Below are 10,269 nucleotides of genomic sequence, written 5' to 3' on the forward strand. Positions count from 1 at the left end.
ACGAGTTAAGAATAAGGAAATAAGTCGATATAGAACGAGGGGAATTAGTGCCGTATGTACGGTAGCGTTATACAGCATATTTAGATACCTTCCAACCAAACTGGAATCTTTTATTTGCCAATCAGTTGCTGGTTCTTGTATAACAAAGTATTGTAGAACAAGGTTTCTTTGAATTATGACAGAGGGTCAGTCGTTGTCACATAATAGATTCATCGATAAGGATCAACAATTAATTAGTCACGCTTGTTTTCTTTCTTGGTAATTAAAAACTATCCTTCAGCTATTGTACAGTTTGGCCACAGCTGACCAGAATATGAAAATAGGGGACGTGTGGCAGTTTTAAATGATGTCTAGCACTAGGGCATTATGCCGCAGACATGTAGCATGATGTCACACCCAGTCACATTATCCTGACACCAGGCCGACGAGACCTAACACTAACCTCTTAATGCTGAGCGCCTAGCGAGGCAGCTGTTAGTACCATTTTTGTAAGTCTTTGGTATGATTCGGCCGGGGACCGAACCCACGACCTCCCGCATCCACTAACCACTAGGCCACCGGAGCGGTCTAAAATATATATATATGTCTGTGTGTGTGTGTGTTTGACGTTTCAAATCTTTATACATGCTATTAAATGTTTATCATTTCCATTAGCTTTATTTGTTTTACAAAACATAAATAATACAGCTAAGACAATCACCTTATTATAGAGTAGTCAAGGGCGTAATGACTCACTGAACACTTATCTCTATAATCTGGATAAGTTTAAGAGATAACAAAAGGATTGGAAGGATAAAATGGACGGGTAATTAGGACAATCATTCCGATAGCTCCATCGAACGTTGGATTCTGCATCTATTCGTTTATTTATTGCCGCAGACTGTTCGACATACATTTAAGTCTGGTAGGGTTCCAGTTACGTGCATAAATGACCAATGAAATGTGCTAGTACGTGTGTTCAGAATGTATCGATAGGGAGAAATGGTTTGCGGTACTTACTGATGTTAATTTATTTTGTTATGACTATTATGAGTAGGGCCTTTGAAAATTACAATGGTTTTGTCTATCCTACTCGATGTGAAGTCAGTATTTGAAAGTGCGCCGTCACCTGGATAGTTGCAAATGGATGAAAAGTGGGAATTCAACATTCATTTTCAAAAACACATATCTCGGTTTATAGCATTACATTGCTCAAAATTCGCAAACTAATTCCATGTAGAACTGATTTAGAGGACAATTATAAATAAAATTCAGCTCTTTCATAGAGTTATATAAGAAATTACTGAAATGTTATATACATGTATGCTAGCATAGTAAATGTTTCTGTATGTTCGACTCTAGTTGAATCTTGGTCATGTGTACATGTGTTTGAGAAAATGAGACACCAGATAGATGTCGCAGAACAGAAACCGAGTTGGTTTTTGGACTAAATGAGTAAGACAACCACAATGTGAGAAAGATGGAAATTTATGAAATGAATTAATAAAGAAAAATATATGATGTAAAAATGCAATGATTCTCTCATGCTCTCAACATACGATTGACTCAAATCACTCTACACATCATTCAAATACTGAAAATAAACCAAAATATTAAATCAATATGAAGTACAGATCCAAGAAACCTCATGGACGGCAAACACGCTTCAAACAGTATTTACACTATAAGACAGTTTCACATAATCTCGAACATGAACTCTTTTAAGATTCAAAATAATCTTATGAACACAAGGAAGATTCAAAATAATCTTATGAATATAAAAATGCAATTGGAACAACAATTGATCCAAACGTACGCTTCTAGACCCCTTGTACAGTCGCACGATTCCTTGGGTTGGCCCACACTCTTATCGGCCGCTCGCACCCTTTATGAATCAACCGCAAGTACAGTCATACGTATACACACGTACAGACAGCATACAGCAGCCTTTTTAATTTGCTACGTCTACGTCCGTGGCACAGATATACGTACATACATACATACATATCGACAGCAAGCAACCCTAAATACTTTGGAAACTCCAGACAGCTCTAAACAACTTTAGACAGCTTCAGACAGCTTTATTTATATTCACAGTCGCAATCACAGTGACAGACACAATCAGAGCGACAGACACAATCACAGCGACGTACACAATCACAGCGACAGACACAATCAGCCCTATGGCTGGAGAACAATGGAGAGCGTACACTCCTTGACGTAATCCAAAACGACCAGTCTCGGTTTTAGAAATTGATCTTACTTAAATCCATAGGAGAGTGAGCAAAAGTCAAGGTAAAATACCCGTGCATATCATGTTAGTAATGTTACTTCGTCACAAGTAATTTCTGGCTAGGTACATGTCAATACAGTCGCTTACCTGGATAAAAAACACGTATTCACGCTAGATAGCGTTGTAAGCATGTACAACGAAAAAGAGTCGAATAGTTCTAAGGCAAAACCTAGTTATTTCTTTGCCTAATTCTGTGACAATAGAGGACATGGACCTGTAAATACAAGTATTGGCAGCATGTTTGAGTGATCAAGTGTCCAAACCTAGTGAATGATCAGGTAAATGACGCATTGATAATGGGTACAGATGAAATTAATTTATGCATCAACAATAATTAACGGTTAAGGCAGTAACACCAGAGGAATGTTGATTTACTTGAACATGTATTTCAGACAAAGAGCTATCAGAAAAGCAGAATCATTTAAATTAATTATAATTACCAATATTGCAAACTTCAAATACTTCTTCAGACATGAATGTCTATATTTAACTTCTTTTCCCGTATATTTTGAGCAACAATATCCTGAACCCAATGATTTTAAAGTCGAACTGAAAAAAAACAATGTTGAAAGTGAAGTATTTTTGAAAATGACCAAATAGTTTAACTAAATATCAAGGAGAATACAATGTGAATGATATGGATTCCAGCTAGAAACTGAAATAAATTAAATGACATGTTAAACCAGCAGAAAGGATAAACTATGAAGAACATGATGCAATTCTTAAATGAGCGATATTATCATACAGACAACAAGGCCGTGAGATTTAGGGCAACTTTATTAATTTAATTTTGATCTCGTTTCTCATTTAATTAGTGAATATTGTGATACTGTACGAATGCACGTAACTGTTTTTTACTAACATTACTAAAATATATAGAAACAAAATAAATCACTATAAATATTACGAATAGGGATTTAAAAACCTAAACTACAAATGCCGATAATTCTGTGTAACTATTTTTGCACTGTATGCTTCTTCAAGTACAAACTGTTTTGAAATAAACGGATGAATTATATTTTAAAATAACAATTATATCATTTACATAAAGTCATAAATCAGGACCTGCAAAATGATTGGTGTCACAAGGTATCATGAGAGATAACAAAGGTGATGCGGTCCTTGGGTCATCGAAAATGCCCTCATGCGGCCCCTTTGGTGGTTTGAGTTTGAGACCCCTTTCCTAAAAGATATGCATCGTCATAACAATTACAATGTTGTCTGGCATTTCTGTTCAAGGTTACCGCTTCTAATAGTGATGCAAAACGCATACCGACTTCGTCCGCTTGACGAAAATAAAATACTGCATTGCTTATCATTTCAAAGAGACAACTGTCATCATAATACTCTGTTCAAAATAATAGTTTTTTTGGACACAAGAGATACCATCAATGTGTTTTCATGACTCGCGACATATCGATCTATTCTGCGCACAGCTTTGAAAAGATGAAATGTTTATCCATCGGGCTATACAAATGAAATACATTACTTTTGGCTGTTTCTGTCATCATTTCGGTCGAGTAATTAGGTCAGATTTAAAGCTAGTTTTACATAATTCGACGTAACAATGCCAATAAATGGCAAGAGATATTAAGCTATTAAGCAAACTAGCCGATCTTGTAAAACAAAATCAGTCAAGTTCAACAATTTAAAAAAATGCCATAATGTGGAAGAGAATCAACACTGAATAGTATGCAATGTGTTTACAATGTCTTGTTTATGGGGAAAAATTACTATATAATTTAGAAACAGACTACATATCTTGGATAATATAAATAAATATATAAATAGTTCGGACAAGCACACCAACAGTGACATAGATGATTTATTTAATAACATTATGTTCTCAATTTTACCATGAGCTTTGACAAAATATACGGAAGAAAAAGTTAACTCGAGAGGTAAAGTTAACTGTGAATTCATTTCACAAAATTACATCATACCAAAACATAGATACAATTATAAAGCTTGGAAAAATGTTAAAATAACTGAGTTTTCGGCGGCATTACCCCAGAAATACTGTCAGTTCGAGCAAACTGTTAGAAATAAAAAGACAATCATTTGGTATTGGTGTTCTCGTGAAGAAAGCATGTGTGGTTCCCAATAATAAATAACAGTCAAAGATCATTGCTTGCATATATAAAGTATTTCTAGAAAAAAATTATGAATAATCTGTGCCATGTAATAGCAAGAAAAGTGACAAAATGCCCCTGATGCACGAATTATGAGTTCATGTAGCGTGAATTTCAGTCGGTCACTTAACCTGTATCTCACATTACCGACAGCGGCTTTTAATGTTATGCAATCTTTGTTAGTCACTATTCATCCCGTCACTTTCCGTGGCACTACCATTTCAGGCATTATTGTAACAGTTTGGTTTTCTTATAATATTTATCTAAACAGATAATGGAGACTGTCATTTGATTTATGTGATGCCCCGTCAGTTTCGACTGATCCTCCATCTGTTTAAACAAGATCGACAGTAGTTGTCAAAAACCCGTTCATTAGCATTTCTTGATGTTCCTATTTTGTTGAACGTTGAAGATTCGATTGGCAAGCCTTCATATTTATATTGAAATGGTACGTTTATAATGTATTTTGTGAATCTGAAAACAACACGTAATTATATAACATGAAATTACCATTGAATATTACACATTAAAAATTATCTTAAAATAAAAATGTTTGTAGAATTAGAACTCACCAATCAAATATCAATCTTATATTATGACGTTTAGCGGAACAGCAATATAATAAAGTGTATTTCGTGATGAGGTAATTGGAGCGCAGTGTCTACCCCTGGGTCAAGCCACTGCAGCCGACCTGAGCTGGTCATTCCAACCCGTACCATTGTGATCGCGACTGAGGCACGCTAACTGAGCAATTGGTGCTCCAAATACAATGTCATATGAGCGATATACCGTACGACCAAATAATTCGAAGATGATTAGCCAAAGGATCTACGGTAATAGGGATGTCAATGGAGATGTTGTTTGTTGTTCGTCCGCTGATTCGACGAGGACCACTCCAGTCATCCGAGTGTTGGAGGGTCAGATTCTGTTTTGTATATGCGCAGGTGGCTGATGATAATAGTCCTTGTAAGGAATGTTAGTTTTCGTAAGGAACAATGGATGAGTGGGACATCTCCATGGGGTTTGATGGCACGCGCTTTTCCGGCTTGCCTCTTCAGCTCTGCAGCTGCTGTCCTGATAGATTGGAGCCTTTGTTCATTGAGGAACTCCATGTGACTCAGTAGCTTGCTCATTGCTCCCAGGAATCGTGGTTTGTGTTGCGTACTTTCAATGCAACGTTCACATTGTCTTTGATGCTCTTTTAGACCTCCGTGGGATCGCTGTCATTTCTGTAGCTCGCCATAGAAGAGTCTCTTAGGCAGCCGATGGTATGGCATGCGTACAACATGTTCCGCCCAGCGTAGCTGGGACTGCATCAGGATGGTGTGGATGCTGGATTGACCTGCTTAGGCGAGTACCTCAGTGTCTATAATCTTTTCCTACCATCTGATGTTGAGGATTTTCGTGAGAGATGTAGTGTGAATGGGATTCAGTTTCCCTGGCGTGGCGATGAAACACCGTTAACGTTTCGCATGCGTAAAGTTGTGTGGGAAGCACAACTGCCCTGTATACATTTGATTTGGTCTGGATACTGATGCATCTTCTATTCCAGACGTTAGCATGGAGTCTGCCGTAAGTTGCCTGGCTCTGGCAATGCGGATGTGACAGAGAGCTGCCAAAGTAGGTGAAGCGGTTCATTACTTTGAGGTTTCGGCCGTTGACGATGACGTTGGGCTCAACATAGAGCTCTCCAGGGCCGGCTGATGCAGGACTTCAGTATTATTGGTACTGATGCTGGGTCCGAAGCTTGTGCAGGAGTTGAAGAACTTGTACGTCCTCGCTGCAGATCGCAACCATCATCAAATACGAATTCCCTGATAGTGTCTGTCAAAACCTTTCTTTGCGCTTGATGCCTTTTCCATCATCTCCGACTCAGAAAGCATTAGTCAGCATGGCGGACAACAACAAACTGAACAATGTCGGTGACAGAACACAACCCTGCTTGACGCCATTTGTTACTGGGAATTGCTCAGATGCATCTCAATTGTCCTGGCTTGATGCTGCACCATAGATACACACATATTCTCGTATATAATAGTAGTTGTAGTGATAGTAGTAGTAGTGTGCTATTGTTTTTGTTGTGTTTGAAAAGGTGTGTTATCATTCTAAACCTGATATCCTAGATTTCAGTTCTCAGTTTATAACATGAAGAGTTGTTATAATTTCCTTTCGTTTCTTTTAAGTTTGTGTATTTTGTATATTTAATTCATATATTTTATCCAAGAACACTCTTACAAAGCAAACATAAACTATTTAAGGGAGCAAAGTTATTTTAGTTGAATGTAAATAATGTGATGTCTTGATGGAAATTATTTGAACCGCAAAGATTTAAAGATATTCCGTCTGTCCTGGAAAAGTAATTTATACAACAAATATATTATTATCGTAATATCGTAATACTTACATGACAGGCAAGAACGTAGAAGCTATAATCAAATAATTGTGCTAAAAATGTTTCTGAACATTCAAGCATCCGTACTTAAACGAATATGACTGAAGTCTAAAGATGGCACGTGTCCAGCTAGGTCATATCATCTTGGTCATACAAGAATGAAAAATAAATATTCAAAGAGAGATAATAATTTGAACACTAACTCAGTTATTTATTTTACAGGTGTCAGCTTGTTCTTAAAAATAAGTGAAGACACTATCCGCCAGAACATTTCGTGTTTGGATGCAAAATCTAGGATGAGCACGTGACAAAAAAGTTCTGAACTCTATATGCAATTCTTGAAAATGGACGAGGAAAGTTTGTTCTACAAAAATAAACAATCGGAAGACTTATCCTGATTTTCATCGGCAACATTTTTTCAGAGTTCACTCTAGCAATATATGATATATTGCTTACTGATATACTGATTACTTATCCGTTATGATACATAGTCGGTACTTGCAGCACTGTCCTTGACGACTGCATAATTGCTGTCTCTGTAGGAGGTTTTCGCAAATGTCTTCAGGAAACAGTTTCATATTGTATTGTCCGTTTTCTTTACCTCAGTTGGTGACTGAATCGCTACCACTTGTAATGGGTTTTACGCTGATCCTCAGGAAACAAATTGATACAGTGTATCTCGTTTCTGATTCAATTGCTTTCGAATTTATTTAGTTGACTGCATTGATACTGCTTCGCAAAAGGTCATCTCCAGGTCCAGCAAATAAAGCACAAACATTCCTTCATTACTCTCTCGTAGACCACTTTGATGTGTATTTTCCAGAGCTGATTCATCGACTGAATGGTTGTTTCTATACATGGATACTTTCCCGAGAACACTTTGAGAACGGTCTGAGAAACTGATCATGGCCTGTTTAATGATTAAGGTTATATTTTGTCTACTGAATTATTTCAAAGAATACTCAAAAAGTACTATTCATTATTATTCTCTAGGGAAGTATAGCGAACGTTTTACCAGAATCTGGTTATATCGATGCATCTTTACTGCTCAACATACAGTTTTCATCAGGTGTCCCACATAACATTTGAATAAACTGGTTTGCCTGCATGTTCACCCAGAGCTATCATGATGTCGATCGCTGATGTTTGATATACTGCTTTTCATTAATGTTCCCTGTATAAATATAGAGAGCCCTTGATGTCTGATGTATATAATGGGAGCAGAAACTGTTTTATATATAATTTTTATCCAATTACGTCAAGAAACAGTTTGATAATAAGTTTTCTGTTATTTTTTCTCATTGAAAATAGTAAGTCTTTGCATAACTAGATTTAAATGACAAAATGGCTACTTAAATATTTTCAGGACGTGTTGAGTGAGCTTCCTCGTTAAGCAATCTCAGTGTTCCTATTATTCTCTCAGGACAAGGAATAGGTTCCCGAAGACGGCCTTTGATGACTTAATAGTGCATGGTTATTGATCTAACATGATATACTTTGAAGAGTTCCTTCAGTAAACAATATCAGATCATGTTTTCTGTTCATGGCCAGTTCAGAAATAGGTTGATATATTTCCTTCTTGCTGCTTGAAATTGAAATTTGATAGTTTCCTCGTGTAAAAATGTAGCATAAGTTTCTTAGTTTTTTTTTTCCTCAACAAATGTGGTAGGTCTTTTCAATTTATTGATTTAAATGCCAGCAAAGCTACTCGTTTCGCGGGAAGACGTTTTATATACTTCTGTAAAATAAGGTTCCATCGAGAACATCGCTACATTTTGTGCACCTGGTCGTTTATTTGCTTCTTTTCTTTCTCTAAGTCAAATAAAATTATTGAAGAATGTCATTCATTGATAAATGACAGATAAACTGCAGGAAGAATGCAGCAACTACCAAGATATGTCATAACAAAATATTGTTGTAGTCCTCTTTTCTCTTTGAATATGATTTCAACAATAGAGGCAACATCTAATATCTTTAGTTCCAAGAGAGTTTTGGATAAAGCAGTAATGCTTTCCCATCCAGATCTTTTGAATGTCATCCATTGTTGTAGAACTCTGAAAGTCAAGCTAAAGCTGGTATGTCCTTCAGCCTTAAAATTGCCTACATCAATTGCCTTGATTCCAAGCTAGATTCCAAAACCGTCGATATCCATTATAGCAATGTTTTGAGCAAGTACTCTTGAACTTTGTTCTGAGAAGAAATCTGATAAACATATAAAATTAAGTCAATCTGGTTAAAATTATCTATGATAGCAATCAACTAAAATGAAAGGCATACTTGCAAGCGTTAAGCGGGATCAAATCCTGGATATGAAGTCAAATTATAATTCTTTCTGTTATATCTGCATGTGTATGTTGTTATCAACTGAGTGGTTATTTAAGAATGGGAAGAACAAATAAATGTTGCAACATGATATATTTATGAAACATAACTCAACGTTTTCTATATTATAATGTTAGCCTGTTAGCTCTTGAATTTAGTCACAAATTCATAAGCAAAGCACCTCTGACTAATTTAGTTGTGTACAGTTATTTGACCTGGAGCTAATTCATAATTACTGAAGTGTGCAACGTTTCATAACAGCATGATCTGCATTTCTGATGCAATATAGTCGTCTTCAATGGATGGTTAGTCCTGTACTTTCTAAAATGTATCTAAGCTATTGTTTCTTCTTGTGCATCAAATACGTAGACAATCTTATTTACCTCCCTTAAATGGGACATTTAAAAACTATATGTACATTTCCTCTACCTGTTACATGCAGCAAGGGGTATTATGCGTGTTTGAGATTCAACTTTCAAAGAAACGTGAGATTATATTTATAAATCCTACACAAACTTTGCAAAACCTATTCAGGTAAAATAACGTTTCAATCGTTATAATATTTTTAAATATGATACAGATTATTTAAAACGCTTACCTCCGTCTCATGGATTGTGTTCTGTTACTTCAAGGATCTTTATCCTCTCATACTCTTGGACATTTAATTTCTTTGACAGTATATAACTGCGTTGAAGAGAAATGGTATCTATGAAGCGACCCCATCTTTGCAATATTCCTTCTAGTGTCTAGTTTGAACTTCGCGTGCGTAAACGTATCTTTGGATCAGCCTGGATTAGGTTCTAATGAAAATCGAATATGATTCTCAATACTGTTTTTCTTAAAGGTTAAAACACCATGCCCGTCCATATAGCGTGGAAGAAACCTTAATATCCCTTCAACATAAAATCTAACACCCTGCTTGTCCGGCAAACAAATTGTACCAAAATATATGTTTCTCATTTGGAAGAGACACATATTATCTTTCCTGCGTTTGTCCAAAACATATTTCACTTTGTTAGACGATACAACTTCCACCCATAACTTATTCACTTTTGCTGCTTCGACGAATGTTAAAATCTCGCAGTATATCAGGACACCCAAACGACTGCTGACCTGTCTCTTGACGTGCTTCTTAGGGGAAGGATAATTCT

Source organism: Sinohyriopsis cumingii, unplaced genomic scaffold (genome assembly GCF_028554795.1).
Source record: "Sinohyriopsis cumingii isolate HCF-2022 unplaced genomic scaffold, ASM2855479v2 utg001356l, whole genome shotgun sequence".
Lineage (NCBI taxonomy): Eukaryota > Metazoa > Mollusca > Bivalvia > Unionida > Unionidae > Sinohyriopsis > Sinohyriopsis cumingii.